The 17,244-nt window shown below is 41.3% G+C and overlaps 1 pseudogene; it reads right to left on the reverse strand.

Annotated features, from left to right (window-relative positions):
- Nucleotides 1-1,237: 1,237 nt before the first annotated feature.
- On the reverse strand, nucleotides 1,238-7,219 carry LOC137048569 (zinc finger MYM-type protein 1-like; annotated as a pseudogene).
- Between the last annotated feature and the right edge of the window lie 10,025 nt (nucleotides 7,220-17,244).

Below are 17,244 nucleotides of genomic sequence, written 5' to 3' on the forward strand. Positions count from 1 at the left end.
CACCTCTTCTGAGGTACTGGAGACGGGACCGCAACACTGCAATGGACATATTCCCGCAATGGGAACATGTCTCATCCACGAACGCAGCCTCAGCGTGCTTTGCGCCCAGACACGAGAGACAACGAACGTGTCCGTCAAGCGGAGACAGAAATCGACCGCACCCAGAAACACACGGCTTGAATGACATCTTGAAAAAGACGCAGGGTCAAACCGTGTTGCTCTTTTGTGAATGGAAGTTGCTCTTTTAGTGCTGAAGCACTCAGGGAGATGACCGCGGCTCCACGCAGTTCGATAGTGCAAGCCTGCGTGAGCTCTCAGTGATATGTGTGTAGCGCCCAGCGAACCAACTGTAATGTAGTGTAATGCAAGGAAACGCTCAGCGAACCAACAGCTCTCTGTACACTCAGTCACTGATGTGGACGGTCTCTCGCTGACGCGCCGTGTCACCCGCACTGGCAAACTCTCGTTCACAGGATTTTTGACTCGTAGTCAGAAAGCTCTTCGTAGAAACAGCAAATGAAACTGTTCGGCTCCGAAGTAGAAAGCGCTGATCTACCATTCCACTTCCTATTTATACCCGCGCTGCGGGGCGGAGCGTGGAATGCGTGATCGCATGCCAAATTTCATTGGCTCGTTGTTAGATGCTCGAAGTAGGATTGGTCTCTAAAGTAAGATCCCATTCGTCGGTTCAGTTCTGACGTACGTCGAACGTGACCGACTGAAAGGGAACTCCTTCATATTCATGACACGTGTCATGTCATGATTATGAAGGTGTCATGTCAGTCTTATGCACACCCCTTCAAGTAAAGTGTTACCAGTGATTTTCACTGACCATCAAAGAAACATTTTTAATTGACATCAGAGTTTAAGAGGCACAAACAACAGCCTATATATAATTTAAATGAAATAGAGTAAATAGAATAACATTTAAATAAAATATTATATAAAATAATAAATAGAACATTTTAATGTTTGAATTTTCAAATAAACAAAATCAACAATATCTAAAACACCACAAACAAGATTAATAGTAACAATAATAAGAATTAGGAAACATTTCAACTATTAAAATCCAAACTTGTGTATTTGTGTGCACGCTGCACGCACATGCATGCATGGTCTCCTTGGAAAAAAGTAATTTGCTAAAAAACAAAGAAATTAATTAATAGAGTAAAATAAGGTGCCGATATTTGACTTTCTTCAAATCTGTGATGCTATGCATCCATTTATTCATTCCTCAGAATTGTTCTCTTCTTGCCTTCCTGGATGCAAAGTCATTTATAACCTCATCATATGAGATCTGGCTGCCTATCTGGTGATTGATGCTAATCATTGCCATTCCGCTCAGGCGTTCCTGACACATGGAGGACCTCAGGAAGGTTTTTATGAGTTTAAGCTTAGAGAAGCTTCTCTCTGCAGTTGCCACTGTCACTGGAAGAGTGCAGGCTATCCTCAGCGCTACCCAAAGATTTGGGTATAACTCACACAGCCCCCTTTCGTGTATATAAATAAGAAGCTCCAACGCTGTCGTGACTTCTTTGGGAAGCTCTGGAAGGCTCTGCATCTCCATGGCTAACTCTCTCCAATCAATATCTGCCTCTTCTCCGCAGGTGAGTGTTTTTCCGAGCTGGGCACATTGCTCTTTAAGTAACTCTTCATCCAGTTTGTGGAAGTTCAGGAGCACTCCGAATGTATCTTTTACTTCGCCCATTGACTTGAATTGGTCCTCCAAAGACTGAATGCTACAGTCCACCACAACATTGAAAAATCCTGTTTCCAGTCTCTTCATTGCGGTGATCACTACCTCGTCAGCTGCCTCATAGGTAAAGTGCTTCTTTGTACTTCGCAGCCTCTTCTCTTTCAGCACTGCCTCAACATTCATGTTTTCACAGAGCTCTTTTGCAGTGGTCTGAGCATCTACAAACCCAGTTGCCCTGTAGGTTTTTAGAGATGCTTTGGTTTTATTTATGAGATTTACTGCTATGTCTAGCTGCATGTTGACCGACTGAAGGAGTTTGCTAACTGTGTTAATTTTTGATAAAATGTCATACCAGACAACTGTGCAGATCTGGAACCTAAATGATCCAATTTCTTCAGCCAAGGACTGGGCCTCAATTCTAATCATAGGGTCATTTGTCTTTTCCCTCACCTCAAGCAAAGCTTCCCTGACTTTGAGGGTGTGGTAGCGTAAAGGCTCAATGCTGTTAATTCGGCTTTCCCACCTTGTTTCACTCCAGGCCTTGACAGTGAGGTCCACATGATCTTTTAAGATGGCCCACCTCTGGGATGCAGCTGCAAATAAGGTGTACAATTTCTGCACCACTCCGAAGAAATGAGTGGCATCCACTGACCCCTTGGCTGAATCTGCCACCATCAGATTTAATGTGTGGGCTGCACAAGGTACATAGAGAGCTCGAGGATTCTTCTTCAAGAGCCTGGCCTGTGTCCCTTTATTTGGGCCTTTCATGTTGGCACCATTGTCATAAGATTGTCCTCTGCAGTCCTCAAAGGGAATGTTCAGCTCCTCTAACCTTCTTAGAATCAGTGTGGATAAGCCGAGTCCAGTTGATTCGTGGGCTAATAGGAACCCCAGGAAGTGCTCTCTGATTTCTGGTGTGTTTTTTAGGTTGACTGTACGGATCATAACAGACATCTGCTCCTGGTGGCTGACATCTGGAGTGCAGTCCAAAATTAGGGAAAAATACTTTGATTCCTTTATTTGAACCACAATTGTACGGAGAATGGTGTCACTGATGCAAGCGATAAGCTCATTTTGTATTGTTTTCCCTAAGTATGTTGTGTGATTTACTCCACTGTCAATGTGTCGTACATGCTCTTTTAAAACAGGATCAAACTTCGCTAGTAATTCCACTTCTTTTAAGAAGTTTCCATTATTGTTGACATGTAACACATCAACAGATGTGACCCATGTTCCTCTCTGCTAGAGATTTTATGATTGACACAAGCCTAATGAGGTCCTCTCTCCACCTGTTTCTCTCTGCCTCTAAGGGCGTTTTCACACCTGAAAGTCCGCACTAAGGTCCGAACCAAAGTTCGTGTTTGGACATTTGGTTCGTTTTGGTTTGCTTTCACATTGCAGTTATGTCAGCGCACCAAAGAACTTTACATGACGCACTGGCGTCCTGTCGTCATCATCTATGTGGGCTGCATCTTAACATTGATTGGTTTGTTAGCGGACGTGCGTCTGACGTCAGTGTGTTGTCAATTCAGCGGCTAACTTTTGACAAGAATGAACAGCAGACGCATCGTTGCCAATACTGTTAATATTATGGCATTACTATCTGCAGCACCAACTATACTCGTGGCAAATTCACCAAATGAACGTCCTCGTTGAGCAAACATTTTATCGACGCCGACAGGAAAGGAGGAGCTCCTAAAAGATAGGCTTTTTAGCCAAACAATGTATTTTATTTTATAGTTATGTTTAAATATTATAATGTTATTTTTAAATTTCATCTAGGCTAAATTGATTATGAAACGTGCACAGATGTGCAATATATGTCAAAGACATTAAGATTTGTTTTGTAGAAAGCTTTATTTTGTATCTTAATTTTAATAAATGTTTCATCGTTTGCCTGAATTTAATAAATAAGCTTAAATAAATAATATAGCAGACATCCCGTGACGGAGTGATCATTTGCGTTGCACATGAACTGGAGCGGTCTCATAAATAAACCGAAACTCATATAGTCAAGCAGAGCACGCTGTTCACGCGAGCTGACATAAGTACACACGCGGTTCTGGTTAAAATGCTGCGCGCTCCATCACTGCTGCTCACATGTGCAGTGAGTTTAATCTGTGTTTTTTCACTAATCCTACACCAGAACTTCCTGTAAATGGTCTGAAAGTCCGAACTATACAGAAAATGCTTTCACACAAGAAACGAACCGAACCTTTGTTCTGTTTGGTCCGGACCGAGACTACCTCTTTTCGTCGGACCAAATTTCGTCTGTTTGGTCCGGACCATGGTCCAGGGGAGGTTTCACACCTGTAATTTTGGTTCGTACCAAACTGAAAAGTCCGAAAATCCGGACCAAACAAGGTAGGTGTGAAAGCACCCTAAGAGTGACAATTCAGTCTGATCTATTGTCTCCCCTTTTCGTAGATGGACTTCTAGCTCCTTCCAAGACAGCAAATGTTTAGCATGATCTGGGCTGTTTTCATGTTGCTTAAGTAATGTGCCAATATTGATCCAGTCTTGTTGACCATCTGTACTGAGCTTTGTTGTTGATTTTTTTGAAAACAATTTACAACAAAAACAGTAGACAGCATTACTTTTCTGTGAATATGTTAACCAGCTTCTCTTTACCTTTTCACCATTTGTGAGAGATCGAAACATGAAATGATAGTGAAATCTCCTATTGTCTGATTGTCTTTTTGGAAATGTGAAGTGGTGGTCAACATATGCTGGTCCTCTGCTAACCAGATCAATGCGTACTTTGTCATTAATGACTGTTGGCCAGTCAGCTGGTTCCAATGGAGGAGTAGAAAGAGAGCCAGGTGTGCTGGAAGTGCTGTCCACTTCAACAGGAGAAAGACCTATGGAGAAGTTAAACATAAAAAAAATCTTAATTTTAGTAAGTTGACATATGTTGGATGTTAGTTTTATAATTGTTAATTTATTGTCGATGTAGGAGTAAACTTACCAGAATTGTCAGCTTCTTGGGTGACACTAGAGCTGGAGGTAGAGGTTGATGGGCCTGCTAATGGGCCTGCTAATAATAATTATTATTTTAATTACTATATCTTTACGACTGTTTTAACTATGCTTGTTTTTAATTCTTTATTCGTCCATATGGTATTCTTTTTTTCTCATGCATTTGTTACCACTATTTTAATTAATTTCTATGTAAAGCACTTTGAATTGCCATTGGGTGTGAAATGTGCTATACAAATAAACTTGCCTTGCCTTGCCTTGCCTAATGAAAAAAATAAAATAAAATGAAGTAATGAAATAAATTGACTGAATTGAAATTACCTGTGTTCTTAGCATCAAACCTAGATAATCTTAAAATGCAAAACAATCTGCAAGATTTTGATTCCATCTTTTAAAAAAAGTTACTTTAGATAAAATGTCTTTTCAACATTAGCAGCTTTGGAGGACACTCCATAATGTTGCTCAATAATCAATCCTTTAAAACAGCTACTACACGCTCACCTCATGACAGATTTAATTTATGAGCAATGGACAGGACACTACAACAAGTGGGACGTGTATCTATCTCTATAGTTTAAACTAAAACACAGAACTTACCAGCATTGTCAGCTTCTTGGGTGACATGACTGTGTTGTGAACCAAGAAAATAAGTGGTTGATGGATCTGCAATGAAATAAAGAAAATAATTATACATAAAGTTAGACTTAATTTTTAAAATACAGAAGGTTATCATTTTATGGGCCCTTAATACTCACCAACAGCTGGAGCTTTGCTTACTGGAAAGCAGTGCCCCTGGAAAGGGAAAATAAGGAGTAAAATAATGTTAGCCCTTTAGTGTAGAAGCCAAACTGGGTTTATATTGTTCTGTTAAATCAAATTAACATCAAATGGTATAAAACTGAACCAATTTTATGCAGCATGTTATTAGCATTTATTACATGGCTTTGGTTGAATTCCAATGTAGAATGCGATCTGTTATGTCTTGATAATGGACCACTGCGAAGTAGGCTATAACACACCGTTGCCATGAAAAACAGAGCGTTGCTATGGACGCGGAACGGACCATTTTCTTTAGCGGAAGCAATACATAGGCCTGTCACGATAACAAATTTTGCTGGACGATAAATTGGCCAAGAAATTATTGCGATAAACGATAATATTGTCGTCTATTTTCATCTAAAATAATGATAATGTCATAATAATGCAGGTACACCTTTTCAAAGATCAATAAAATTGTATTTCTAAAGACTATTTAACACTAAAAACTGAAAACATTTGAAATATCCACAATAAATGAACAAAACGACCAAAAACAATAAAAGCAATGGACTCTCAGTCTGTTAACAAAAAATGCACTTGAATACCAAAAATAATAAATAAAATGGATGAAAACTGCAACGGATGATTGTGTTTTAGGTGCATATTAGGGCCGGCACGGTTCGGCTTGTATCACGGTTCTAGGGTCCCGGTTTTCGATTCTATACTGCTCTTGTTGTTGTTGTTTTCTTTTAATCGTTAACACTCCAGAAATGTACTTCAGCGTATGAGATATAGCTTAATTATCCACAATTTAGGATACATTATTAACATAATTGTTATATCATGTAATGATGCACACACTGAGCTTGACTTGACCATCTCTGAGGACAGCTAGGTGAGATTTTGAAACAGTGAGAGAAAACATTGACGACATGCTTTTCATTTATTTGGCAAAAAAAAGGAAAATGTTTACTGCTATCTCTACAGGTACTTATGCCTTTTTAGCATTATAGAGATTTTTAATTAAATCGACACATTAGCTTTGGTTATTGATGAAAAAAAGTTTGGTTTATTTTTTTCCCCGTAAAGCCACAGACACAATCTGAAAGAACCACATATGGCTCGAGAGCCGTTTCCGAACTGTGGAAAATCAGCCGGTAAAACGCACGCAACCCATAGCAACGCCTCATGGCAACGCCTCAGACCGACTGATATGAAAAATAAACAAATATTTTCAGACTTTTGAGCCGTTCTTTACTATTGTACACATTGTCATGTTATTATAAGTCAACATTTATTTTGTTTCATTGACCACAAATATTATCATTAATATTTGTCTGAAAGGGGCACTTTTGATTTATTTTGAAAAAGGGCAGGGGCTCGAGCACCCTAAGCTCCCCCCTCAATCCATGTACGTTAATAAACGGGATAATCTGCGAGGCGGCTGTTATTCACTGTGAACACTGTGAAGCTGCTTGAAACAATCGTCATTGTAAAAGCGCTATATAAATAAAGTTGATTGATTGATTAGCTATAACAACCGTCTCGGTATATATTATCCTGACACTTACGTAAACAACTGTAGCATAATAAAAGGCAATACAAGCACGATTTAAGCTAATGTTATTATAAGACTTTTATACTGCAGATTATCCATACAGTTATCGGAAAATTAAGCCTACAGGTTTACGTACCTTTATCTTCTTGCTTCTTTTCTTCTTCCAGCCTCTTCTTTTGCCGTTTTTCATGGCCAGAAAGATATTTTCGTTTATTGTCAGACATCGTCGACTTCGGAGTCACTGACTGACAGTCTGACAGACGGTGACCAGGTGACGAGTGACATCATAGAGTCAGTCAGGGTCAAGATGGGCGGGGAACTCGCCATAATAAAAAACTAAATAAATAACAACTGTGCTTATTATCATGATGCCTGTTAAAGAGCGCTGTAGGCCCATTTCTTTTTATTTATTTATTTTATGTTACTTTTGATGTATGATTTTTTTCACCCAAGCTAGCAGTGACTCTAGGGGGCCCTCTGCTGGCCACGGGGCCCTTTGCAATTGCAAAGGTCGCTTAGTGGCTTGGCCGGCTCTGCCACGGATCAAACAGAAAATGCATACAGCGTTAATACATTTAGTGCTGTTAAAATTAATTTGCATTAACGCGTTATTAACATATTTGACAGCCCTATTTTTTAATTAAACTTTTTGTACGTGTTTAAGTGATTTGTGTTGTCACATAGGCATATTCTTTTCTGCAATCCCAATTTTTTTGAGTTTTTTTTTTTGTCTGTTCTGATTGGGTGGGCCAGCCGTCAATCTGAGTGGGCCAGTGCAACCCTGGCCCTTATGTAGCCTCGCCCCTGGAATCCTCTGTTATTCTGAAAAATACAATGTTATGTAGGCTATGGAAAATATTGTAGCGCACAGACTCTTCATTGTGAAATTGCTGTTTGTTTTGCACCGGCAGTGATGGGGTTAACAAAGTAAGTGCGGAGGGCCAGCGGGACAGTCTTCATCTCATAGACTGTCTTCGTTCTGATTAAAAGTTCGGAAATAGAGCTTCCCTTGTCTGTCATTTTTCAGACATTACAATATACTATGTCTTCCTCAAGTAAAACATTCGGAGAGTCGTTAATTCGTTTAACCTGCTAGTGTACTGGCTACAGTAGTGTAACATTAATGCCCATGTTTTACGGTTTTATGCTGAAACATTGGGTGCGTTTACATGCACAGAGCTGATAACTCAGTAAGCTATAACTATTGAAATAACCAGTTTTCCCCGTTTACATGCAAACCAGTAAACGGACAATTCAAGTAACCCGCGTTTACATGACTATTTATAAACCGGGTTATTTCCTTGTAGTGCAGTCAAAAATAATAATGTCTGTATCTGACTCTGAGTTTTTCAAATGTTACGTCAGTTGTGATGTTAAATAAAGCGCGCACCGTTTCAGCGGGAGATTTACGGCTCATATTATCCCTTATGCAGATATGAAGCGTTTTGACTGAACCTCTTCATTTTCTGCTGCATGTGATGAGAATAACACAATCATCTTTACAATTTTCTGTGTCTTAAACGAGTCTGCGTTTATGATATATGTCCTTATTTCATGCAAACGCTAGCTCGCTCTGTCTGGATGCTTTTAAATCTGCTCTAAATTTGCGTTTTTGTCACCTTTCACACATGCGCACTTCAATAAGCGGACAGAAAGCAGGTTAATGTGTTTACATGCAGCGCGAAATCGAGGTAAGAGGCAAAAAATGACCTGTTCCGACCGGTTTATGCTTATGCCGTTTATGACATTATTCCGATAAAAGAAAACGGGTTACCGCGTTTACATGACCATGTTCATATTCGGTTTATTGGGCATAATCGGCTTAAAAACGTGTATGTAAACGCACCCAGTGAGACCTGCACTCGGTTTAACGTAAACAAGACTTAATAAATACTGTAAACTCCACCTGTTTGGCCCAACGTAGAAATCCAACAGCTGGTCGAAGGAATACTGCGTGTTCGTCTTTTCATGCGCTTCTATAAAGGACACTGTAATTTATTAAAGTGTGAAGATCCAATTTTAAATCTGACTCCATGTTTGAATTGAATCTGACTCTAATTGTATGTAGTTTCATTGATTTTGTTACGTTTATAAATTACGGCTGATCGTATGATTAGTTGTGATTTAATTTAGATCTTTGATCTCCCTGAGTATCTCCACTTCTCACTATCTTCGTTCATCAAGGGACCCGATAACTCTTAGATATGTTTCGCGAATTACATTCTCAAACACAGACGGAGTTCTTCAAAGATTCAAGATTCAAAGTGTTTATTGTCATGTGTACAGACAGAAAGCATGTTTCCCTCTGCAATGAAATTCTTACTTTGCCGTCCATGGTAAATGTCACACAAGTAAGTAAAGTAAAATAAAAAATAAGATAAATGTATAAATATAAAAGAGCAAATATATAAAAAATGTAAAAGTACTAAAGAGTAAAGTAGTAAAGTGAGGTAGTGCAGTCCTGATAGTGTAAAGTGGGGTAGTGTAATTCTGGCAGTGTAAAGTGAGGTAGTGCAGTATGTAAACAATTGTTCATGTGATGTTGTGATTGTAGACTCCTATTCGCTGTTTAGTAGTCTTATGGCAGAGGGAAAGAAAGAGTTCTTCATTCTGGAAGTCCTGCATTTCACACTTCTGTACCTCCGTCCTGAGGGTAGAAGTGTGAACAGTCCATGTTGGGGATGGGAGGGGTCTTTCATGATGGAAGCAGCTCTTCTGTGGACTCTGCGGTGGTAAATGCTCTGCAGAGAGGGTAGTGGAGCCCTGGTAATCTTCTGCGCAGTCTTCACCACTCTCTGCAGGCGTATGCGGTCCTTGACAGAAGTGTTGCCATACCACACAGTGATGCAGCTGGTCAGGACACTCTCAATGGTGCAGCTGTAGAAGTTGCTGAGGATCTTGGGTGACATGCCACATTTCCTCAGCCTCCTCAGCCGCTGTTGAGCCTTCTTGACCAGCTGTGTGGTGTGAGGTGTCCAATTGAGGTCCTCACTGATGTGGACACCCAAGTATTTAAAGTTGCTCACCCTCTCCACTTCAAGCTCCCGGATGAACAGTGGCTGAGGCGTTCTCCTCTCCTTCCTCATGTCCACTATCATCTCCCTTGTCTTGTCTGTGTTGAGGGTGAGGTTGTTTTCTTCACACCATGACACCAGACTGGCCACCTCCCTCCTGTAAGCTGCCTCGTCACCGCCAGCGATGCGTCCTATCACTGCAGTGTCGTCTGCAAACTTCAGGATGATGTTGTCATTGTGGGAGGCGACACAGTCGTAGGTGTACAGGGTGTAGAGGATGGGGCTGAGTACACAGCCCTGTGGAGTGCCAATGTTCGTTATGGTGCTGGCTGAAGTCCTATTACCAATCCTGACAGACTGAGGCCTGCCAGTCAGGAAATCTAAGAGCCAGTCACAGAGGGTGGGGGTGCAAACCAAGTATGGACAGTTTGTGGGTGAGTTTGTGTGGGATGACCGTGTTGAAGGCGGAGCTGTAATCTATGAAAAGTATCCGTAGGTATGAGTCCATGTTTTCCAGGTGAGAGAGGGAATAGTGGACGGCAGCAGCAATGGCATCCTAGGTGGACCTGTTTGGCCGGTAGGCATACTGCAGGGGTCGATGGTGTCCGGTATGCTGCTCTGAATGTGGGCCAGCACCACTCTCTCGAAACACTTCATTATGATTGGAGTGAGTGCCACTGGCCTATAGTCATTCAGGCAGGTGGGTGGATTTTTCTTAGGCAGGGGGATGATGGTCGTGTTCTTGAAACACAAGGGTACAATGCGCTGGCTGAGGAAGAGGTTGAAGATAGAGGTGAGAACTTCAACCAGCTCGTTGGCACATGCTCTGAGGGCCCGCCCAGGAATGTTGTCTGGTCCTGCTGCTTTGCGGGGGTTGATCTTCCTCAGAGCTTTGTGTACCTGAGGTATTGAGATGGTTGGTGGAGGGGAGGGGGGTTGCGTGATCCAGGTGTGTGCGAGCCCCCTCTCTGCAGTGTTGCTGGGGGCCACAAAGCGGGCGTAGAAAGTGTTGAGGTCATCCGGTAGGCTGTCTGTTGAGGTGATGTTGTTGGTGGTGGTCCTGTATTCTGTGATGTGCTGCAGGCCTTGCCACATCCGCCCTGAATCAGCGGTAGAGTAGAAGCTGTCCAGCTTCTCTCTGTACTGTCTCTTGGCCGCTGTGATGGCTTTTCTCAATCCATTCTTGGCAGCTTTGTACTCGTTCTCATTGCCTGATCTAAATGCAAGAGAGCGGGCACGCAGCCAGAGGTGGGTAGAGTAGCCAAAATCTTTACTCAAGTAAAAGTACAAGTACTTACGGAAATATTTACTCAAGTAAAAGTAAAAGTAACAATAGTAATAGTTACTTGAGTAAGAGTAAAAAAGTATTAGATGAAAAAACTACTCAAGTACTTAGTTACTAGTTACTTTCGATCTGATTGATAAGATCCAAAAACCCTGAATTTCAGACTACTTAGAGAGCTTTCACACACCTCCAAATATATATATGTGTGTGTGTGTGTGTGTGTGTGTGTGTGTGTGTGTGTGTGTGTGTGTGTGTTTGTGTGTGTTTAATGGTTAAACAGTGTAAATTAAGGGTGTGCTGGGCTAACCACAGCTCTTTTTAAAACATACTTTGTTCTTATATTTTTATAAGTATATGCATTCTTAAAAATACAGTCCCATTTTTAAACGTATGTATACACTGCAGACTGTTGTCTGTCCGGATATGTGTATAAATGCAAGATGTCACATTAGGCTATTCAATTTGTTTCGTTTTTAGCCTGATCTCATCAGTACCTGTGGCAACGTTTTTGCAAACCACAAAATATGTACCAATACGTACATATTGCGACAGTTTCAAAGTGAAATGTCCACTGGATGGCGCTAAAAGCTTATTTTTTTCCAGAACAGATTTGCGTGAATCTGACATGTTTTGTTAAGTTGTGTTTTTAACGTAGCCTACACCCACACTAAACCTACCCGAAAGTGTTAACAAAAGCAAATGTGACAAAAATAAAATTGTGTCCATGTATTTTTAGCTTGTGTTTAGAACTCGTCTTTGAGCTCTTATCATGACTCGTTCTTCATGGGGTTCGTTCTCAAGCTTTCCGCATTGCAAATACAAATCTGTATCAGCTGAGCTATCGAGCAAATCTGGTGAATCAGAAAAGCAGAACATGGAGCTGTGACGCAAAATTCAAAATGTTTTACAAACCATAGACTAACAAAAAATGCAGTTTTTCTGCCTATAGTGTTCATTTCTGTTGGAATTCCTGCAGTGTGTATTGGTACGTATTTTGTGGTTTGCAAAAACATTGTCACAGGTACATTTTGCCAATGAGGTTGCTCGTTTTATGAGAAAAAAAAGATATGTAAATGTGCAGATGTGAACGTTTGTTTGTGGACGTGTGTTCGGAGGATTCAAATGATTTGTCAATGTTGCACAAGAGCGCATATGAGGAAAACACTCGGACAGTGTGTGAAATAGTATTACAATAAAGTAAAAGTGCCCATAGTTACCAAATTACCATTAACAGTGTTCAAATATAGGCATCATTGTTACACTTACCACTGCTCTCTCAGGTTGGAGCTGGAATTATTGTATGCTGAGATGTCACTTCATATTGGTGCACACAGCATGCATTAAATTATGAAACTGTTCTTTTTGACATCTTGGACTGAAAACAGGCTGAATATGAGGCCACGTACGGATGATCTGCCGTAGCTCACACACATCTCCCTCTGCTTCGGCCATCATCTTCTGACTAAACGCGCGCTAATTTTATGCGGGTGATGCGTATCCACCTCTCGCGAAGCAGCCTCTCCAACGTTTCGCGAGACTTGCGAACAAGTCATAACTTATTTTAAAATATATAATTAATTATCACCATTGACAGTAGCGAAGGAACGCCACCGAATGTAACTAAGTAAAAGTACAGTTTTTTCACAAGAAATGTACTTGAGTAAAAGTAAAAGTACCCATTTTTAAATATACTCTAAAAGTACAAGTTACCCAAAAAATGTACTCAAGTAAATGTAACGAAGTAAATGTAATTCGTTACTACCCACCTCTGCACGCAGCATGTGACGTACCTGACTGTTTATCCAGGGCTTCTGGTTGGGAAACTTCCTGATTCGTATGGTGGGCACGATGTCATCAACACAAGTGCTGATGTACCCAGTCACATACTCAGCATAGTCCTGTACGCTGACGGAAGAGTCCTCTACAGTGGCTCCAGCTTTAAACACATCCCAGTCTGTCAGAGCAAAACAGTCCTGCAGGGTGGTCTCGCTTTCCGGGGTCCAGAGTTTGATCTGTTTTGTGACAGGGTGTGCTTGTTTCAGTCTTTGTCTGTAAGCAGGGTAGAGGAACAAAGAAATGTGGTCCGAGTGTCCGAAGTGGGGGCGGGGTGCAGCCCTGTATGCACCATGTATGTTGCTATAGACATGGTCAAGAGTGTTTTTATCACGGGTGGGAATGTCCACATGCTGGTGGTATTTGGGGAATACAGTCCTTAAACTACACTGGTTGAAGTCACCAGCAACAATAAAAACAGCGTCAGGATGAGCCGTTTCTAACGCGCTGATGACGTCATGGAGTTTGCCGAGTGCTGCTGTGGAGTTGGCACGCGGGGGGGATGTAAACAGCGGCCAAAAACACAGCAGTAAATTTCCTCGGCAGATAATAAGGACGGCACTGCAGCAGTAAAAACTCCACGTCTGGTGAACAGTGTTCGTCAACAGTCCGTATATCTTTGCACCATGAGTTGTTTACAAACACACACACGCCTCCCCCTTTCGTCTTACCGGACGCGGCCGTTCGATCGCCTCGGTGAACCGAGTGAGTCTGTAGCTGAATGGCGTTCTCTGGGACTTTGTCTGAGAGCCAGGTCTCTGTGAAAATCAGGGCGCAGCACTCTCTGATTTCCCGATGGGTTGTAATCCTGCCTTGTAGCTCGTCCAGTTTGTTTTCAAGAGACTGCACATTCGCTAGCAGGAGGCTGGGTAACGGTGGTCGGCTAGCGCGGGCTTTTAGTCTAGCATGAAGCCCTCCCCTCTTGCCTCGCTTGCGTTGCCGTTTCCGAAGCACTCTCCCGGGGTCAACGAACTCACTCGAGACCGGTGCTTCGTGGTCCCCGGGGAAGTTTCGGTGGTGACTCTGTGGGCGAACAATGAGTTGCAGCTCCAGGGGAATAGTACTACTAAAATCAATGTTTTGTGAGTTGGCGATGTCCAATAATGCCTGTCTGTTGTATGTTAGCAGTGTATGGCATTTGTGCACTGCAGAAAAAACAAAAAACACAAAAAATAAGAAAAGTCTGACATTTAAGTGTGGAGCGAGCAAACACGTCTGCCGCGGATGCCGCCATTTACCTGATTAATGATATTAGTCAGAGGATTGCAGAGTGAATATTTTACCTTTAAGTGGTTGCGCCTGCTTACTCATCTTAAAGCGTAATGGGAATAATAATCACAGGAACTGCAACTTGCTAATACAGTGATAGTCAGAAATCAGATTATCCCTAATGCTGTGCTCCATGCTCCATACATTGAGTCCTACGGTTTGATCTATCCTGACACAACGCCTGCGGAAATACCAGACTCTGATTGATCATACTAAAAGAAGCGGCCTTAGAATAATACAAGATTAATCGAAGTTAATGTTTATTTTAGCCAGGCAAAAACATCAAAATATAGTCAAATTTAAAGACAATTATACACAACTGATCAGCATACAGTATAACTCATTTATAAAATAGTATAATCATAGTTTCAAAGAGTCATCATTTACCTGGCTATAGAGACACACCGGAACAGTGTGGGAAGTGCTGGATACAGATGCTTCCCTGAGTGGTTTGCTCCTTCTCCTTAAATACTCAACCAGATCAAAGAACAATTAACATTTAGCACCCAAATATTTATGCAGATCTTGGTTCTTTTTTCAGACCCAAATGGCCCCACCTATCCTTGAGGCCTGACAGCAAATGTTTATCAAAAGATCTTTATGAGCATCTCCCCACACCAGAGGAACAAACCCGGTTGTCCTTTTTTTACGACCTGTTTTACTAGTGCTGGAATGTCACCTGTTCCCCTGATGTGAGGATGAAACCTGTTTATCAATCACACCAAAAGTATTTATATTGACCATTAGGGGTGTGCATTGGCACTTCGTTCACGGTTCGATTCGATTACGATTCACCAGGTAACGATTCGATTCGATTCGATTCTACGATGCATTGTGATGCATCAAAATTCTACTGCACACAAAGCAAATTTTTCATCAGTCATGAGGGAATTAAACAACAGATTGTATTGGCTGCTATGTGTCTCCTGTATCTTTGACATAAAAGTTATTAAATAAAATAAAATGTAATTAAATAAAATGCAATTAGCCCTTAAATGCATGACTGTTTCGCCAAACATTCTTACATATTCAGGTCGTTAGCGACCCAGATCTATATTTAACATGGATAGACCTCTACCTGTCGTGATAATATATAAAACTCCTGATTTTAGAGTAGCAGCTACAGAAGAATAAAATAACACCTATTTCGTTACCTTTTGGAGCTTGGAAGGATTCAGTTTGAGCAGATGTTTAATACCATCATCATATGACCTCGTCAGAGCTCGTTTACCAGCATCTGCCTCATATTCGCGATCTCCAGCATATTCTCCAATATTTTGATCACTGACAGCTTCTTGACCACATCCATCATCAAGAGACAGTGACACTAATATCTGATTGTGTTTAGTTCTTGCTCTCTGAAGTAAATCACTGAGACATTTCAAGTTTTGCAGATTATAATTATTATAGTTTCGTTTTCTGTCAGAGGTAACTATGAGTGTAACGTCACTTCATCATTGCTTATCAGACATTGCCACCTTGTGGAATAAATGTGAATTGCGGCGTTTTTCGTCATTATAGATTCATTGATTATTGTGCAAAAAAATATATACGTACAATCCTACACACCTCGGGTCGTTAGCGCGTTTTTAATAACCCGTCTATCGCGGTCATCTCCCTCTGCCTCAGCCATCTTCCTTGTTGTTGTTGTTATTCTCCCGGAACCGGAAGTATTTGAAACTTCACAACTTTATCGTCCGCCAGAAAATAAACAGTGACATAATCGATTATGGCCCTTTGCCGCATCGATGCTGAATCGTTCAGGCCCCGCATCGCGATGCATCGCCGAATCGATTATTGTTGACACCCCTATTGACCATACAGAAACAGCTTGTAGCAGTATCTGTGAGATTTGCATGTTTGTGTGACCCAGAGGGCGAGAGGGTCATATCTCGGCAGGGGTGAGGAAATCGGATTGGGCCAGGTGCAGTCTTGTTTTCTCTTTTATTCAGAGAGTGAAGTTTTATTGTCTTTATTGCAGCTTTAATCCCTTGAGTTTGTTCTCAGGTGAAATCCATTCTTACAATACATATTTCAGTACTCACCATAACTTAAATGAAGAACAATCATTTTGGAAATGATGTCTGAACTTCTGTCGTCGTACTTCAGCATCTACTCCTCAGTCTCCTCACTCTCCCGCCACATACATTTGAATCCACGTTGGATCCAACGGTGTCTCTCAGGTGCATGCGCTTTTTTTTCCGCAAGGCTTGTTCGGCAAACACAGATTTTTCACTTTTACTTGATGAATTGCCTGAACACAATTTAATATGTTCAGTGAATCTATTTTTTTTAATTTTACCTTTACACCATAAGCTAAAATTACCCCAATGCATCTTTTTGTTTGGGGATAATTATTTGAAAGCAATTTGTTGAGTCAATATTTAATTGTCAGTTTCCACAATTCATCAATATATATATATATATATATATATATATATATATATATATATATATATATATATATATATATATATATATATATTGTGATGAGCACTCCCAGAGGAATCAGCGTCGCCCTGGCAACCAACGGAGAACACCTGCACGTCCTCGTCCCCGGCTGATCGGTCACAGCTGCTCTAAAGGAGCACACGTTGCACTGAGATGGGGCGCTTGAAGCGAATGCAACGCTGTTCTAATCTCTGTCTCATCTCTTCACAGAAAGCAGCGAGTGACCGACAGCCCAACCACTTTGGAGCACGTCTGGGCACCCACTTTCACTTCACCCAGAAGCAGAGAGCACGACGAGCACACCGGAAGCACGGGCCACCTGAACCCGGAGCAGCACACTTTCACCAGGCATCTCACACTCCTCAATAAAACCACCCTCCGGGGCTTTGATTTCACA

Source organism: Pseudorasbora parva, chromosome 2 (assembly GCF_024679245.1).
Source record: "Pseudorasbora parva isolate DD20220531a chromosome 2, ASM2467924v1, whole genome shotgun sequence".
In the NCBI taxonomy this organism is placed as follows: Eukaryota; Metazoa; Chordata; class Actinopteri; order Cypriniformes; family Gobionidae; genus Pseudorasbora; species Pseudorasbora parva.